Source organism: Macadamia integrifolia, unplaced genomic scaffold (assembly GCF_013358625.1).
Source record: "Macadamia integrifolia cultivar HAES 741 unplaced genomic scaffold, SCU_Mint_v3 scaffold275, whole genome shotgun sequence".
NCBI lineage: Eukaryota > Viridiplantae > Streptophyta > Magnoliopsida > Proteales > Proteaceae > Macadamia > Macadamia integrifolia.
The window spans coordinates 3,285-21,755 of record NW_024868933.1 but is presented as its reverse complement, the minus strand read 5'-3'; the positions used below and the strand labels follow the sequence as shown (position 1 = coordinate 21,755).

The 18,471-nt window shown below is 36.5% G+C and overlaps 1 non-coding gene across 1 annotated transcript; it reads right to left on the bottom strand.

The window, feature by feature from the left end:
* Positions 1-17,884: 17,884 nt before the first annotated feature.
* On the bottom strand, positions 17,885-17,991 carry LOC122067190. The gene has a single exon (XR_006136615.1). It is a non-coding gene; the product is annotated as a small nucleolar RNA R71 (small nucleolar RNA).
* Between the last annotated feature and the right edge of the window lie 480 nt (positions 17,992-18,471).

The window sequence follows — 18,471 nt, the reverse complement described above, 5'->3', positions numbered from 1 at the left end:
AGCGGAAGACTTAATTTACCTATAAATATCTCCAATATACTTGGTACCTAAATTGTAGTACATAGATAGATTCATGTGGGCCCGCAGGCATGATATTTACACAAAAAAATAACAATTCACGTATCAAGTACACAAAAGGGATAATCAAAAGAATAAAAAAGTAACCATGTATGGAGTCACTGCTGTGGTCCCACAGCACAGCCCTCGCACGTGCAATCCATGCCGTGCTCATAGTCCTTGGGGACCCACCAATCCTCTTCGAAAAATTCAACTATGGGGCCCGACCCTTGATCCCCAGGCTAGTGACCTGCAAAATCATCTAAAAGGAAGACCACATAATAGTCCACACAACAATCACAACCATATGCACTATATGTTATGTAATTCATTTTTCATCACATCCACCTAAACAACATTACTAAGTCTTTGGTTTAGTGCTACTACAACCACAGTGCACGTATACTCCGGATACGAGCTGCGAACTCCATCCCGCGATACGCCCATAGGGCTGTCGGAGAAGGCCCACCGTGAGTACTCAAAAAAGTAAAGCATGCCGACTACCGGCTCTCAACATAAAAGTAAATGACAGAAAATAAAGGTGCTAACTCCAGTAATTTAAAAGCAGTACGATTGACCCTCTTGAATATACCACTAAGGTTGCCGACTGTCCTAATGACCAGTCAGGCGTATGTCTAACCGCCACAGTGACCCGAAAACCACGACCACTGCTTCCCCCCAAATGGTAACACAACACCTCAACTCCTGTTGGGAAGGGTCGTAGCACGAAAAGATGATAATCCTAAACCGCATGCTCCTATATGACATAGTATGATTGCATAGTACCACCACGTCCCATTCCACGGGCCATTAATGGACTCGTTTCCAAGCTGACTATGACATCTAGTCTATTAATGCATTATGCACAATGATGTCATCATTCATCATATAATCACATCATCATTTGACATTGAAAAAATAAACACAACACACATATCATAATAATATGAGGATGGCTAAGCTACATATAATTTGCATGATGACATGGCTAATCTAGATACAATTAAATGAATGTCAAAAAAGCCTTAAAATAATGCCAAACGTCCTCTCTCCACTTACTTGTAGTGTACAAAGACTCACGCCTGGTACGAATGAGATCCGACGTGAGAAACGTAAATTTTGGTGAATCTATCACAAGTGAATGGGGTTAGCATTTCACCACTTTGGGGTTAAAACTAACAAGATTTGATGACAAAATCATGTTTAGAATCCTAAAAGAAGGTCGCACGTCCGTTTTGGGTCCATTTGGACGAAAAAATCATGTTGGGAGCCTCTCGGGTGGGTCGGACAGCCCACCTGTCACAGCCCATCGGTCCTGAACGGCAGGCAGGTCGGCCCATCGGTAGCAGCCCACCGATGGTGGCCGAGGGTTGGCTAGGACCGATGGGCAAGTTGGCCTGTCGATCTGGGCCCACCGGTCTTGATCGGCCCATCGGTAGGGGCCCATTAGTTGGCCCCGAGAGCCTGCCCTCTCAGGCGGGTGCCCTCAGGCGGGCCGTTTGGCCCACCGGTCTCAGCCCACCTGAGAGGGAAAAAAACTACCATTTTTCCCGAATTTTTTTTCAACCTTTGAGGAATCAAATGGGGTTTTTTCAATCCCATTTTCAACACATTCAAAGTCTCATAAGATGATTCTAACCTAGATCTAGGTTAGATTTAAGGAATGGAAAGCCATCTTACCTTCTTTGCTTAAGAACTCGTTCAAAACCCCAAAATCACTTCAAATCACCAATGCTTCTCCAACCTTATAAACACTTCTTCAAATTCTTCAAAATCAACACATATACCATCTATTAAACCTTAGATTCATCATCTCAAGGGAGATTTACAAGACCTCAAGGAACTCTACCCAAATCAAGGGTTTTACTTGGGTATGGTGAAAGTTTAAGGAACATAGCCTTCGCTTACCTCTAAACGTAGATCTTGTGTTGGAGATCACTCTTCCAGCGTCGAAATGGGAAGATCAAGCCTTGGCGCCGCTTAAATCCATTCCTTCTTCCTCTTCCTCCCCTTTCCTCTTCTCCGTTCTCTTTTTTCCCTTCTTTTCTCTCTCCTCTTTACTCTTCTCACCAAACCTCTTAATGTAATAAATGAGAAATGAAAACATAATAATACTATTTATACTTTCTAAAACAACTAGTAACCACATGGGTGGGTCACTCAGGTGGGCGGGTGCGCCCACCTGTGACCGCCCACCTGAGGGTCAAAAATTGACCAACAAGTGGGATTTTGGTGGAATTCGACTCTCGGCATGAATCTCACTCTCGACACAAGGTATATTATACTTATGTTTTTTAGGATACGGCTACATACCAGCTTTATCCATACATGACCTTCTGATATGTGTATGTACACGGCTTGGGTACACCTGTCTCCTCTGGCACTGACTCAGACTTGTCTAGCCAATCGGTGTTCAAGGTCACCCTTGCCATCATGGTCCATAAGAAACCTACCTTAACCCTCTCTGGTTCGGGTCCTGTATAGTTAAATCGGGTCAACCGTGTAGTTAGACCGGGTTTAAAAAGTAGGGTATCATAAGTAGGTTTCTCTACTTAGTTCGAGGGATGCATCATAATATGAGCTTCCCTACTTGACCAGAGAGTCACTCTTACAAGGGTTACTCTACTTGATTTTAAGGAAAGACAGACAATTAAAATAAAAACAATAAAATGATGGTTCTATAGTTAGGAGGGGCAAAGCTAACATATACACTAGCCATAAACCTTGGGGGAAAGGGATAACAATAATGTAACGACTAAAATTAAAATCCTAAATTAAGAAAGAAAGAGTAGTCATAAGAGGGAATGAGAGAGGAGAGAAGACTACTGAAGGAGCCTACTTACTTGAACTTCAACCCTTAAACTGAAAACTTGATCGATTTGAGATACTACCAGTACTAAAAACCAGATCTTGAATAAACCAAATCTGAAATTTCTAGTACTAGAGAAAACAAATCTGAAGAAAAAAAAATTGAACTTGAAAGACATGCTTCATAGCTTATTCTTGTCATCTAGAACTAAGCCTAGAACTAGAACTTGAAAATTACAACTTCAAATTTTTAAACAATAAAAATAAAAGACTAAATCAAAAACAAAAGTGCTTGCATTAATTGAATAAAAAGAACTTACAAAAGTATTTAAAGCATAAACCTAGAACTAGAGCTAGAGAAAGAGATAGAGCAACTAAGAAAAAAACCTAGAAGAAGAATGAAGTGCCTCCTCTCCTTGTGTTAATTCTATTATATAAAGAATGGGGGAGGGAAGCTAATGATTTTAACTTCTAAAAAAAAAAAAAAATTTTTTGTCTTATTGATGAAGTGGAGGAGAGAGAAGAGAGAAAACGTGTGGAGAGAGATTTTCCACGATTTTTCTTGCCTTTTTTTTCCTATTTTTTCTCCCTTTTTCTATTTTTCTTATTTTTTCTCCCTTTTTCTATTTTTCTCTCCCTTCTTGCGTAAGAACCCCTTTTGGCTGATTTTTCTTCTTTCCTATTTTTTCTCTTTATTTTCTCTCTCTCTTCTTCAAACTTGCGTACGAGATTCGAACTTGAGACCTCCTAATAAACAAGGAATTTTGCACACCACAACTCACCAACTACGCTAGGTAGTTGTTGTTATCAAAAACGAATCTTCAATTACTTAAGGATGTAGTCCATCGATCCTTGTTGGCATTTAAAATATTCCTTATACCCTTGGGACAATTGCGGATGGGTTGGTTTTGCATCTCGGTTTAGTTTTGATCCATTATTCTTTTTCTAACCCGAAAAGAATAATCACTTGTAAAGTTGACCAAACAAATGTGTACTTGCAATTGAACACGTCCATCTTGCTCCGAATTTCGTCCTCTTCGCAACCATAAAAAGAAATAAGACATCTTTACGTGTAAAACTAGAGATATAGAGCTCGATAGTCCTTAAAGCCTTGAAATTATAAAACCTGCAAAAAGAGAGTAAAACCCAAGGTAGCTCTATTCTAAATATGTAAATTGCATATTTTACTACACTAGATTTCACACATAAATGTGCTCATCACACCCCTCTTGAGACGCCATCCTAGTGGCATCTATAGACTTCGTTAAGAAATGATAAAAACAAAAAGAAAATGTCAAGATGGAGAAAAATCAAGAACGTCAACGTTTTATGTGATTGATAGAGCCAAATTTATTCATCCTTAAAATATCTAAAGGATGAATTTGACTCTATATGATTGATCAATAGAATCCGATCCAGCTGATTTGAATTAGGAATCAGCATTGACTTGTTTGATCCTTGATTCCAATTTTTAAAACCCTAGTTCTCGAATTTGAACCACACACTATGGATTGTGTGAGATGGGGTTGGAAGTTATAGCTAGATGAAAGGATCTGAGTTCCTAGTTCTCTATCTTCCTTTTATATAAGGGAGTGTCTAAATGACAACTCTATTGGTGTATTGAGAACTTGACACTATTATTTAATTGTCCTTTGTCCTATTCCTAAAAGAATTTAATGTAGTTTCCAATGAGGTTAGATATGTAGTCTCACATAGGAACTACACTAAATGACTTTAAACTTTTTCAAAATCCCTTTTCTACCCATACATTAAATAAATTTTGAGAATATTTACCGAAAAAAGAAAAAAGAGGGGAAAAATAACACTCCTTGGTCGCACAGGGGCCAATGAAGGGGCCACGTGAGTATCAATAGCAAATGGGGCATCATTTCACTACCTTTTGTGTAGAGACGTAGGAGCAGTGAGACCAGTGAGCATTCAAAAATAAAATAAAAAAAATCAAGAACAAATAAGGAGTACAAAAAAAATATGGTTACAAATCTATTAACAAATTAATGTTGTCAATAAGAATATTTCCTTTATATTAGGCAAAAAAATATTGGTAATTAAAATTGAAAAAATTGCAAATCATTGCCTTCTTGTTGATGTCGGCGACATCATCAGCGATTATGACAACAATAATATATAGCAATACTTCTGCATTATCTTATGTTACTTTCACAGCTTCAACTGCGGCCTCAATAGCTTCAGCTCTCTTTGCCTTCATAACTTTGGGGTTGTCTGCCTCAATACCAGCATTTAAGTTCTTCCGAACAAATATCTAAAGTCTCTTTTTCTCATTTCATTGGTCACACTTTCTTTCCTCCATATAAGGGTTTTTCCTCTGTATTGTTCTTTTCATGTAAAAGGGTTCTTTGTTGTTCTTTCTATTTCATTATTCTTTTGAATAAATCTTTTGAGAGAGTTTATTGAATGTAATTATTTTAAAAATCCGATTTTATTTTACTTTATGGAGAAAGTTTTCCTATACTAGACTGGAACATTCACGATTCCATCTTAGGTTTCATAAACCTCTATAGCTTTTTAGTAAGTTCTCTAAAATACCCTTCTGATACCCCCTATGCATTGAACCTACATTGGTAAATGAATTCTCATTCAGTGTAGCTAAAGGAAAACTCAATCCTTAATTTATTTTAGTGAAGTTCTGTCTTATAGATGTGGAGCACATTAAATTTTTCCGCATGACATGCCAATAATTAATCAATATGAGTTTGGAAAAACAATACACACACATATGTAAATGAAATTAAGAAAGCAATTTGGGGGATATTATTCTTCTATGTGTGTGTGTGTGTGAGAGAGAGAGAGAGAGAGAGAGCAAATGGTTGTGTGGGAGTTATTAATTAAGAAAGTAAATGAAATTAAAGAAAGCAATTTGGGGGGATACTATTCTTCTCTGTTTTTTGGGTAGAAGATGGCGTCAAAGTTTCAGACTAATAAAGAAATTATTTTTATAGAAAATATATAATTATGCCAAAAAAAAAAAATCAAAGGATACCAAAAAATATAAAAAATAAATAAATAAATAAAGATGAAGCATGAGTACATGCACTTATATAATAGTATGATAGTATGAGTAAGATAATTATGGATAGTGAGGAAGGGGAGAATTTTTCCCCTTCACATTTAGGGGAGAGAGAGAGAGAGAGAGAGAGAGAGAGAGAGAGAGAGAGAGAGAGAGAGAGAGGAGTAACTAATTAATAAATAAATTAATTAGGAAAGTAAATGAAATTAAGAAAGCAATTTGGGGCATTAGTCGTAATTTAAGTAATAAATGGGAGCATTAGGGTCCGATGGTAAAATTTACCAAAAAACACTAGTACGTTCTTTTATAGAGTACATAGATAGGTATTAATAGGGCAAAGACTTCAGTAATACTTTTAAAAATTTTGCATAAAAGATATAAAAGATAGTACTAATATATATATATATATATATAATAGTGTAATAGTCTATAGGGTTCCTCTTACAAACTAGGAACAAAAATATGAGAATATATTCACTATGCAACAACCATGTACATCATTCATTTATCCACCCACCCATCAATGCACTCACCCATCCCCACAAAAATAAAAACATGTATATTCTGTAAACATAATAGTAGCATATAGAATATAAATTTATTAAAAGGAATCCTTCACACTGAAATAATACATATATGCATATATACATGTTTATGTTGGATTTATGGGCCTAATTAATTATTGGAGTTCATTAAATGGAGAGAGAGTCAAGTTGCATGAATCAATTCGGTTCAGTTTCAAGTTTAGGGATATGTCGGTGAACCCATTGTGGTTTAGGAGTTTTGGTGCAGAATAATATTATAAATACTAGGTTTCGAGTTTCTATAGCCATCATTCACTCTTCCCCACTTTACCACTAAAGTGAGAGAACTCAAGGAGGTCTGAGGGGCTGTAAAAGATCTATAGCCAAGAAAAAGAAATAGTGAAGAGCTAAATCGATCGTCTTCAGCATACAATGTGAAAGGTACAAATTGATCACTATTATTTTGATTTAATCATTTATGCTTTGATTCGGGTCTATTATGTAACTCTAAACAGTCTAACAATTGATATCAGAGCAACTCATGCAGAGCTAGAATCGATTGATAAAATTTCTATATTTTATTGGTCATTCAAAGTACTAAGTGATTAAATCATTGAACCATTAATGCAACTCGTAATATTTTTATTACGAGTAAAAAGGAAAATGGAATGTATTTTGTGGTTTCCTATTCTAAAATGCAACTCATAAGAATTGGGAAGAGAGATTAGTTGAAAATACCAATATATATTAGTATATCTCCCATAAATATGTGAAAATCGAATATGTTTCCCTGTTTTTTGGGAAAACTGAATTGTAGTATATTTTGGCTTTGTCTATTGGGAAAATGTATTGTGCGTTTTGGGCTGAATAGGCTTATAATAATAATAAAATGGGATAAATGAAAAGTCTTTTTTGGTGATAGTGACATAAGCTCAAGTTTGATGGTAGTTATCATTTTCATTAGGTAATGTGAGTTAAAATAATACTAATACTTGGCTTTGGAGATTAGCAATGACCCATCCGTTTTTACCAAGAGGCAGAGGAGTTATCCTACAGCTATACATGTGGTAAAAAGGAAAACAATAATAATAATTGAATAAAGAGATTGAGATTTGTCTTGGATGCTTTGATGTTTGCGTACAATCTTATTCGGGACAAACCGATCTGAACCGATTCTAATCGAATCAGATCAAACCAAACTCATTGACTAATAAAGTACATCCTAAATTTATTTGTCATGGAGACCACCGTAATGTTAAACAACTGTATGTATAGTTCTAATGATCCGATTGGTTGGATCCAATGATCTAAACCGATATAGGTTGAGACCGAACTTGATACTTTCTCGTTGTGATTGGGCATCAGTATTGAAGTGGAGGTAAAATCATATTAAAATAGTAATAAATAAAATCTAATGTGTTGATCAAATCCTTTGAGTTACATTTTTTAAATCATTTGGATTGGGAAAATGGGGGATATATTAAAATAAGGGTAATTTACAGCGCCACCCCTTGGAGAATGCCACAATTATAAGAACACCCCATCTATTTCACCAAATTAGAGTTAGACCCCCTACCGTCAGTCTTTGTTAAGGAATATACCTTATATGTTGATGTCAGCTACTATATTTTATTTTAAATATTAAAATGCCCTTACTAAATGTCAAGTATCTAAAATACCCATTTAATGAATCTCATCTCCAAATCATTTGGACCACCGGCGATCGTTCAAAGCACCGGAGATCACGATGGCACTAGGATCGTTTCAACCCTTCCAGCATCTCTCCATCTACATATGGGGGTACAGTCACAAGTCACCTGCTAATCTTCTTGAGGGGAGGGGAGAGCGATGGCCATTGGGAAATGTGGGATTAATCGAAGACATAATGCAAGCTATTGCTGGGGCAAGTGGTGTGGAATTGGGTGGTGATCATCTATATATATATGTGTGTGTGTGTGTGTGTGTGTGTGTGTGTGTGTGTATGTGTGTGTGTGCGTATAGAAGATGCACATTTTCTTGATTAGATATTTTTGTTAATGAGATTTCATGATTACTTTGATAGGCTCTTACATGGCCATTGTCAATGGCCATGTATGACATTGTGACATATATACATAGATGAACCCACGGTGGGCTTAAGCCCAATTTGGTTATTTATAATTCAATTTTTGTGATGCTTAAATTTGGTTAAGCCTTGGGTTCGTTTGGGATCTATACTTCAAAATAGAAAATGTTTAGACCTCATCATTTGGATTCATATTAAATCATTTATGATGATTTTCATTGGATCCAGGTATGGGTTACATAATTACTCGGGCTTGCTATATTTCAAATGTTATTTTGGGCTTCAAGACATAACAAAATAATGGGGTCAATTTGGGCTACTTCATTTTAAACACAGGCTTTATCATTTTCTAAATTTGGACCTTTATTAAACCTAGTGCATTCTTAGCCTAAATAATAGGAATATAGTTACAGTTGTTACTCTAATATGGTTTTTGTTGTCCTAGTGATACATTTAAATGTACGTTCCTGTAAATAAAGATATATCTCCAATGGGGAAAACATGATAAGATTGAGTAAAATCCACCAAAGTGGTACATTCTATTCGATTGTCTTCCTTAACAGTAAATGTGACATTTCCCAAAGGTGACGTTACCAAAATTTGTGGACATTCAATTTAATTGTGTATTTCTTGATAGTAAAAATGACATTTTTCAAAAGGTAATATCATAAAGGTTTGTAAATAAATATTCACATGTTAGAAAGGGACACTGATTTGGGAGTTCTTCTGTCTAAAGGTGATTGAATTTTTAAATTTTAGTGTTCTTTTCATAGTTAATACAAGAAAATGAGAAGATTAGTGAATCCATGTCCTAAAAGGATAGGGATACAGTTTCAGTCATAACTCTTAGTCACTGAAAGGATGTTGGCATGCCTCTTATAAAGGTTTTTCCAGTGGGAGTGTTCAAAGATCATGTTTCTAATATGAGTATTATTGAGTTTTTGATATACTTGGGTAGTGGGAGATTTGCTTCTGCAGATTATTTGTTTTTGTTTGAAACTTTAGCTCGTATGCATTAGGGTACAGTTTAATAGATTATATAATTAGGTTATTTATTCGATTTTAACATTTATCATTTGCAAAGTTATTCTATCATCAATTTCTTTGTTGATTACTTTATGATTTTATTTGAGCATAGTATATAAGTAATTTTTACCACAGTTTAAAAGGAAGTACTTGCCATAATTATAGAAAATTTAGCCATAGTTTAAAGGCAGTATTTGCCATAATTCAAAGATAATATTTACCACAGTTTATAAACAGAAAGCCACAATTAGATATTAACATCAGATCAGAGGCAGTTTACCACGGTAAAGGTTAATATCACAATTAAAGACCTATATAGAATGACAACAGTGTTATTTGAAGATATATCAATATTCTAATGTTAATATCCCACGAAGATTCGTGTTAAGAAATTTACTTATCTTTGTATTGACAAAAAATTGCATGCCATATATTGAGGTGTATCTTCTACCATTATTCGATGTGAGTGATTTTTATGAATTACAGTAAGAGTGGTTAATGTAATTAGATTCTATGATTATACCAATTTGAAAGACATCTTTATAATTAATGTAGCCCAAGTGGGAGATTGTTAGATTTATAGGCTATATTAATTATTTGAGTTGATTAAATGTGAGTCAAGTTGCATGAACCGGTTCGGTCCACTCTCATGGTTAGGGATGTGTTGGCTCAACCCATTGTGTTTTAAGATTTTGGGTGTAAGATAGTATTATAAATACTCGGTTTTAGGTCCCTACAACCATCGTTCACTCTTTCCACTTTATCACTAAAATGAGAGAACTCAAAGAGGTTTGATGGCTGTAAAAGATCCATAGCTAAGAGAAAGAAATTGTGAAGAACTGAATCGATCATCTTCAACATACAAGGTAAAATGTACAAATCAATCATTTATGTTTTGATTTTGCTTCATGTTCTACTTGTCTATATGGAACCTATTAAGGTCTCATATGAAATATATATACAAATGAATTATGTTCATTGAGAGAGAGAGAGAGAGAGAGAGAGAGAGAGAGAGAGAGAGAGAGAGAGAGAGAGAGAGAGAGAGAGAGAGAGTTTTATGATTTTATATATAAAGAGTCCACCTAAATTAGGATCTAGGAAAAAAAAATTGACTCCATTGGACATTGTCCAACCTTGAGATTGTTTTATATATGTCAGCTTATGGACCTTGGAAAGCGTTAGACACCTTCATCTACATAATTAAACCCGACTTTCAATGTTTTCTTGGTATGGAATCTTTATCCTGTCGACGAAGACAATGACAGTCTGTTCTTATGAGTAGGAAGGAAAATGATATTGTCTAGAGTCACTATTATAAGATCCATAGATTGAGGGATCTCCTACTTTCAAATGGGGGAACCATCTCAAGGGGAGAGATCAAGAAAAATCACCTACATTAGAGTCTAGAACTAACTACGTAACCCTAATGAAGGTTGGTCTACCATGAGATGAGTTTTGTGTCACATTACGGACCAAGGAAGGGACCCTGGTCCATGTGGTAAAATTGATTTTCCTAATTACCCTACCAAAATTAAAAGTAGGGATGAAGTGCATACCTTGTTGAAGCACTACATAAGATGGGTTATACTTGTTTCCTCCCCTAGACTTATATGACTTATAGTCACTCAAGTCACTATAGATCAATTCCAAGAGATCACTCTTTTTATCTACAATTTATGAGGCTTTTTGGTTAACTTTGCCTCTACGCAAGTTGTACACTTGTTCATAGGGGATTCCACCTTATTGATGATCATGTCTAACTTGTATAGTTTGGTGATATACTTCACGTTACTATGACCTGACCTGTGATACCCTACCTTTTTAAACTCGGTCTAATTACACGGTTGACCCGGTTTAACCATGCAGGACCCGAATAGGAGAGGGTTAAGGCGGGTTCCTTATGGATCATGATGGCAAGGGTAACTTTGAACACCGGTTGGTCGGACAAGTCCGAGTCAGTGCCAGAGGAGACGGGTGTACCCAAGCCGTGTACATGCACATATCATAAGTCCATGTATGGAAAAAGCAGGTATGTAGCCGTATCTTAAAGCGCATACGTATAATATATCTTATGCCGAGAGTGAGATTTGTGCCGAGAGTCAAATTTCATCAAAATCCCACTTGTTGGCCAATTTTCGGCCCTCAGCTGGGCGGTCACAGGTGGGCTCATTCGCCCACCTGAGTGACCCACCCATGTGTTACTAATGGTTTTAAGAAAGTATAAATGGTATTATTTGTGTTTTTCAATACTTCATTTATTACACTGAATAGTTGGTGAGAAAAGTTAAGAGGAGAGAAAAAAGAAGGGAAAAAGAGAATGGAGAAGAGAAAAGGGGAAGGAAGAGGAAGAAGAAATGGATTTAAGTGGCGCCAAGGTTTGATCTTCCCATTCCGATGTCGGAAGAGTGATCTCCAACACGAGATCTACGTTTAGAGGTGAGCGAAGGCTATATTCCTTAAACTTTCACCATACCTAAGTAAAACCCTTGATTTGGGTAGAATTTCTTGAGGTTTTGTAAATCCCCTTTGAGATGATGAATTTAAGGTTTAATAGATGGTCTATGTGTTGATTTTGAAGGATTTGAAGAAAGTGTTTACAAGGTTGGAGAAGCATTAGTGATTTGAAGTGATTTTGGAGTTTTTGAAAGAATTCTTGAGCAAAGAAGGTAAGATGGCTTCCATTCCTTAAATCTAACCTAGATCCTAGCCGACCTTCGACCTCCACTGGTGGGGCCCTATCAGTGGGCCGATTGGCAGGCCGACCCGCCCACCTGTCAAGACCGGTGGGCTGTGACAGGTGGGCTGTCCGACCCACCCAAGAGGCTCCCAACGTGATTTTTACGTCCGAATGGACCCAAAACGGACGTGCGACCTTCTTTTAGGATTCTAAACATGATTTTATCATCGGATCTTGTTAATTTTGACCCCAAAATGGTGTAATGCTAACCCCATTCACTTATGATAGGTTCACCAAAACTTACGCTTCTCGCACCGAATCTCACCAGTACCGAGCGTGAGTCTTTGTACACTGCAAGTAAGTGGGGAGAGGACGTTTGGCCTTATTTTAAGGCTTGTTTGGCATTCATTAAATTGTATCTAGACTAGTCATGTCATCATGCAAATTATATGTAGCTTAACCATCCTCATATTCTTATGCCATGCGTGTTGTGTTTATTTTCTCAATGTCAAATGATGATGTGCTTATGTGATGAATGTTGACATCATGGTGCATGATGCATTAATAGACTATATGCCATAGTCGCTTGGAAAAGAGTGCATTGGTGGCCCGTGGAATGGGACGCGGTGGCACTATGCAATCGTACTATGTCATGTAGGAGCATGCGGTTTAGGATTATCATCTTCCCGTGATATGACCCTTCCCAACAAGGGTTGAGGTGTTGGGTTACCATTTGGGGGGAAGCAGTGGTCACGGTTTTCGGGTCACTGTGGCAGTTAGACATACTTCCGGTGGGTCATTAGGACAGTCGACAACCTTGGTGGTACATTCAAGAGGGCCAATCGTATTGCTTTTAAATTGCTGGAGTCAGTATCTTTATTTTCTATCATTTACTTTTATGTTGAGAGCCGGTGGTCGGCATGCTTTACTTTTTCGAGTACTCATGGTGGGCCTTCTCCGATAGCCCTATGGACGTATCGCGGGATGGAGTTCACGGCTCATACCCAGAGTATACGCGCACTGTGGTTGTAGTAGCACTAAACCAAAGGCTTAGTAATGTTGTTTAGGTGGATGTGATTAATAATGAATTGCATAGCATATAGTGTATATGGTTGTGATTGTTGTGTGGACTGCTGTGTGATCCTTCTTTTCACTTACTGAGCTAGTGAGCTCATCCCACGTGTGCACCTCTTTTAGATGATTTTGCAGGTTATCAACCTGAAAAGCAAGGGTCGGGCCCGACAGTTGAATTCCCTGAAGAGGATTGGTGGGTCCCCAAGGAATTAGAGCACGACACGGATTGCTCGTGCGAGGGCTGTGCTGCGGGACCGCAGTTTTGACACCGAGCTGAGCTCTACTCTTTGATTCTTTTGATGACCCCTTTTGCGTACTTGATATGTGAATTGTTATTCTTTTTGTGTAAATATTATGTATGCGGGCCCACATGTAATTATCTATGTATTACAATTTGGGTATCAAGTATATTGGGAGAAATTACAGGTAAATTAAGTTTTCCGCTGAACTCTTGAATGATTATCTTAGTTGTGTGTATGCTGTGGTTGGATACTGTATCAGATGATCCTGGCAGGTTTGGTTAACCGGAGTTAACCTAGTCACCGTTCCGGTTCTGGTGTGAATGGAGTGTGACATGACCTATCATGCCACAAATCAAAAGAATTAATAAGGACAACAATATAAGCATAAGAAGTACTAGCTTTCTCAATTACAACATTTTCAACACTTAATACAAATAGCCCTCACTAAGGTATCCCTTCCCCACAAATACATTGTTACTAGTGATAACTGCCTTATCACTCTCAAAAGCTAATTTCATTCCTACTTTATTAAGTAAAAAAATTGAAATCAAATTACGCCTAATGTTCGACACATAGAGGACATTGGTGAGAACCATAGTCTTCCCTGAAGTGAGCTTCAATATTACTTTTCCTTTCCCCATAATAGGAGCACTTTGGGAATTTCTCATAAATATCTTTTCGTCTCCCATACTCATAGAATAAGAAGAGAACATCTTCAAATCACTACAAATGTGTTATGTAGCACCGGTATCTGATACCCAATCTTTCGGTTTTTCAATCAAATTTGCTGCTATGACCATAATTATAAAGACGTTGTCTTCAATGAGGTTCACCTTTTCAGATTTTTTCTTCTTGAATCGGCAATCTTTCTTGAAGTGCTATGGCTTACCGTACACATAACAAGTGAGTTTCTTTTTCTTAAAAGAAGGCTCATCAAAGCTTTGTCGGTTCTTCCTTTTCTTATCTTGTTTGTTGGCTTCTACCAAATTTGCTTTTAAGCGTTTCTCCCTAAGATCTTTTTTCACCCTTGTTCTTGTTCCGGTTCTTTTTCCTCAAATTTGATTCTTACAACCAATTAGTCCAAGGTCAACTCCATCTTCTTGTGTTTTATTGACAACTTGAAAGCATCCCAAGAAAATGGAAGCTTTTCAATCAAGACACTAGTCACAAATTCTTCTGGTAGAAGCATTTTTTTCCTTTGTTATCTTTCCAACCAAGATTTGAAATTGATCAATTTGGTTCGAAATGGTGTCACTATCTTTCATAGTAAAAATTAGTAAGTTAGCCACCAAGTATTTCTCTGAGCCGGCATTCTCAAGAGAGTACTTATTTACCAAAGCATTCCAAATCAAATATGCATACTCTAATGAACTATATACATGGTATAAGTCATTGGATAATGCATTCAATATCCAATTTTTGCATTGGTAATCAGCTTGAATCCAAACCACCCTTTTGCCCTCCTTTACAAGATCATTGCTTTTTTTCGGTATGGGTTTAGTCAATGCAAATATCACCCTAATTTGGGCTAATGCAAACAACATCATTTGTCTCTACCATTTGAACTTTTGACCTCTAAACTGCTCAATTTTATTAAATTCAGTGACAATCCTCATCGTACCCAAATTCGGGATAAGATTAGTTACTGGCGGGATAACATTAGTGTGAATTGAATCAATAGTGGGTAAATGAGGAATCTCCTTACCATTGTGGCTAACATGAACCCCGTCTCCTTGGTTGTTGATTGTTCCTTTAGTATTGATGTTTGAAGGATCTCCTACGTTGATAGTTCCATCAACGACATTGTTATTCAAGGCATCAGCTATGATAGCGATTGAAGGACCATCATTATTGTTGGAGTCACACCTCTATTGAGGATTGTGATGAGCACATTTATGTGTGAAATTTAGGGTAATAAAATATGTATTTTATATATTTAGAATGGAGCTATCTTGGGTTTTACTCACTTTTTTGTAGGTTTTGTATTTTAAAGACTTTAAGCATTATCGGGCGTCATATCTCTCCAACAATAACTACCTAGTGTAGTTGGTGAGCTATGATGTGCAAAATTCCCTTACTCACCAGGAGGTCTCAAGTTTGAATCTCATGATTATTTTTTTTAGAGAATTTTGTTGAAGATTTCCTACTTTTCACTCACTTAAAGCACTAAGGGCATGGAGGAGATTTCCACATCATCACCAAAAGATTGTCCAAATCATACAAAGCAAGAAGGAAAATAGTCCCTTGGAGGGAGAAAAAGAAGATACAAATAAATTAAAAAAAAAAAAAAAGAAAGAAAATAAGCAAAAAAAAAAAAAATTATAGGAAATTTCTCCAAGTTTATTTCTCTCTTCTCTCTCCTCCACCTTAGCACTTTTGGTCTCAAAAGATCTCACTACCAATTATAGGTTTCTCCCTTTAGGAAAGAGAAATTTGTTATCCTATCTTCCCATTCCCTATAAATACAACTCATGTAAGAGGAGGGGAGACACTTCATTCTTCTTCTAGGTTTTTTTTTTAGTTGCTTTATCTCTCTCTAGTTTTCTCTTTCTCTAGCTCTAGTTTTAGGTTTATGCTTTAAACACTTTTGTAAGTTCTTTTTATTCAATTAATGCAAGCATTTTTGTTTTTGATTCATTTTTTTTTTGTTTAAGCAATTGAAGTTGTAATTTTCAAGTTCTAATTCTAGGCTTAGTTCTAGGTGACAAGAACAAACTATGAAGCATGTCTTTCAAGTTTCATTTTTTTTTTCTTTAGATTTGTTTTCTTTAGAACTAGAATTTTCAGATTTGGTTTATTCCAGATCTGGTTTTTAGTATTGGTAGTATCTCAAATCGATCAAGTTTTCAGTTCAAGGGTTGAAGTTCAAGTAAGTAGGCTCCCTTAATAGTCTTCTCTCCCCCCCTCTCATTCCCTCTTCTGACTACCCTTTCTTTCTTAATTTAGGATTTTAATTTCAGTCATTACATTATTGCTATCCCTTTCCCCCAAGGTTCATGGCTAGTGTATGTGTTGGCTTTGCCCCTCCTAGCCATAGAACCATCAATTTATTATTTTTATTTTAATTGTCTCCCTTTCCCTAAAGCCAAGTAAAGTGAACGTTGTAAGAGTGACTCTCTGGTCATGTAGGGAAGCTCATATTATGATGCATCCCTCGGACTACGTAGAGAAACCTACTTGTGAGTCTCTCTCTAGCTTTATCCCCTTTCTTTTACTTTATTTTTATTTTAACATTTTTTATTTTATTGTTTTTAATTTTAATTACGTGGTTTGTTTATTTTCAGTTATTTATTTATTTAATTTTAATTGCGTGGCTTACGTCTTTAAATTCTTAGATGATGAATGGTTAGGACGTTATTTTAGATACATATGTTTAGGATGGTAATTAGAATTAGATCACAATCATTAATCAGTTCACTTTCGCAGTATTAAAAGAAAAAAAAATAGTGGTTGTTCTCCCTGTGTTCGACCCGTAGCTACACTGATCCCTACGCTTGCGGTTATAATTAAAATCTCAAACAAGTTTTTGGCGCCATTACCGGGGAGACAGTTCCATGTTATTTTTCGCTTTCTTTTGGTAAATCGGAGTGCTTTATTTACTTTATTTTGTTTTTTCCTTTCTTTTATTGAATTTCTGAGGAGAACAACTTGCAATAATAGTTGTATCGGTGGAGGTCACCATGCCTCACAGTATGATAAAGACAGGTTTCACCCTGTAGCCGTACCTCAGGAATTGACCTGAGCAACCCTAGATCCCTGTCGGTAAGCTCCTAAAAAGCCAAAAAAAATCAAAAAATAAAAAAAAAATCATTAAAAAAAAAGTTTTGCTATCCATTCTTTTGTGCTTGTCTTACTCTAGTTATGGGTAGTTTTCTATTGCATGAGTATTAGGTGGGTACGTAATACTAAGAATCGGTTAGAAAGAATAGATCCAACAAGTAGTAACCCTATACGTTTGCTCTCTTTAAAATCTTTCAATATGGGAGATCAACATCAAAACCCTTCACCTAAATCTCTAAAAGATAGGTTCTACCCTGCTAGAACAACCCAACATTTCGGCGTAGTTCTCCTACAAGCCCAGGGTAATAATTTTGAACTCAAATCTTAATACATCACTATGTTGCCCCACTTCCATGAGTTGACCTCTGAGGATGCATACCTATTTCTAAGAGAATTGAAGAGGTATATGTTCTATTTAAGATCCAATAGCTTTCTGATGATACTGTTAAGCTTAGGTTTATCACTTTTACATTAAAAGGCCAAGTTAAGAAGTGGTTGTATAGGTTACCCAAAAATTCCATAACCTCATGAGAACAGTTCACAGTTATCTTTCTTAAGAAGTTTTTCTCAACTCACAAGACCAATAAGCTTAGAAGTGATATCCTTCAGTTTAGGCAAAAGCTTAGAGAGTCATTTTCTAAACTTATGGAAAGATTCAAGGATTTACTCCAAGAATGCCCTCACCATGGCCTAGACTTATGGCATTTATGTCAAATAATTTATGAGGGTATTGATTACCCAACTAAACAAATGATAAAGTCTATGTGCCCTGAGGGATTCACATCCTTTACAGATGAAGGAAAGGCATGGGAATTCTTACTTGACTTAGTTGACAAAGCCCGTGAGTGGGAATTAACCCAAGAGAGTGAAAGAACCATAGGAGGAAAAAGATATTTTGTAGATGGGATAGTAACCAAGGAAGTCCATTTGGATATCCTAATCAAGAGATTTGAGGCTATTGTTCCTAAAAAGCCTTCATCAGTCAATTTGGTTAAGATTTGTGCTTGGTGGCAGTCCCCTGGACTTGTCATAGAAGAATGCCCCAACACCTCTGGGGGCACTTCTAATGATAGTGTTAATGCCTTATACCAGAATAATCCATATAGTAACACCTACAATCCAGGATGGAGAAATCACCCAAATTTCTCTTGGAATCAGGGCAACCAAGCAGG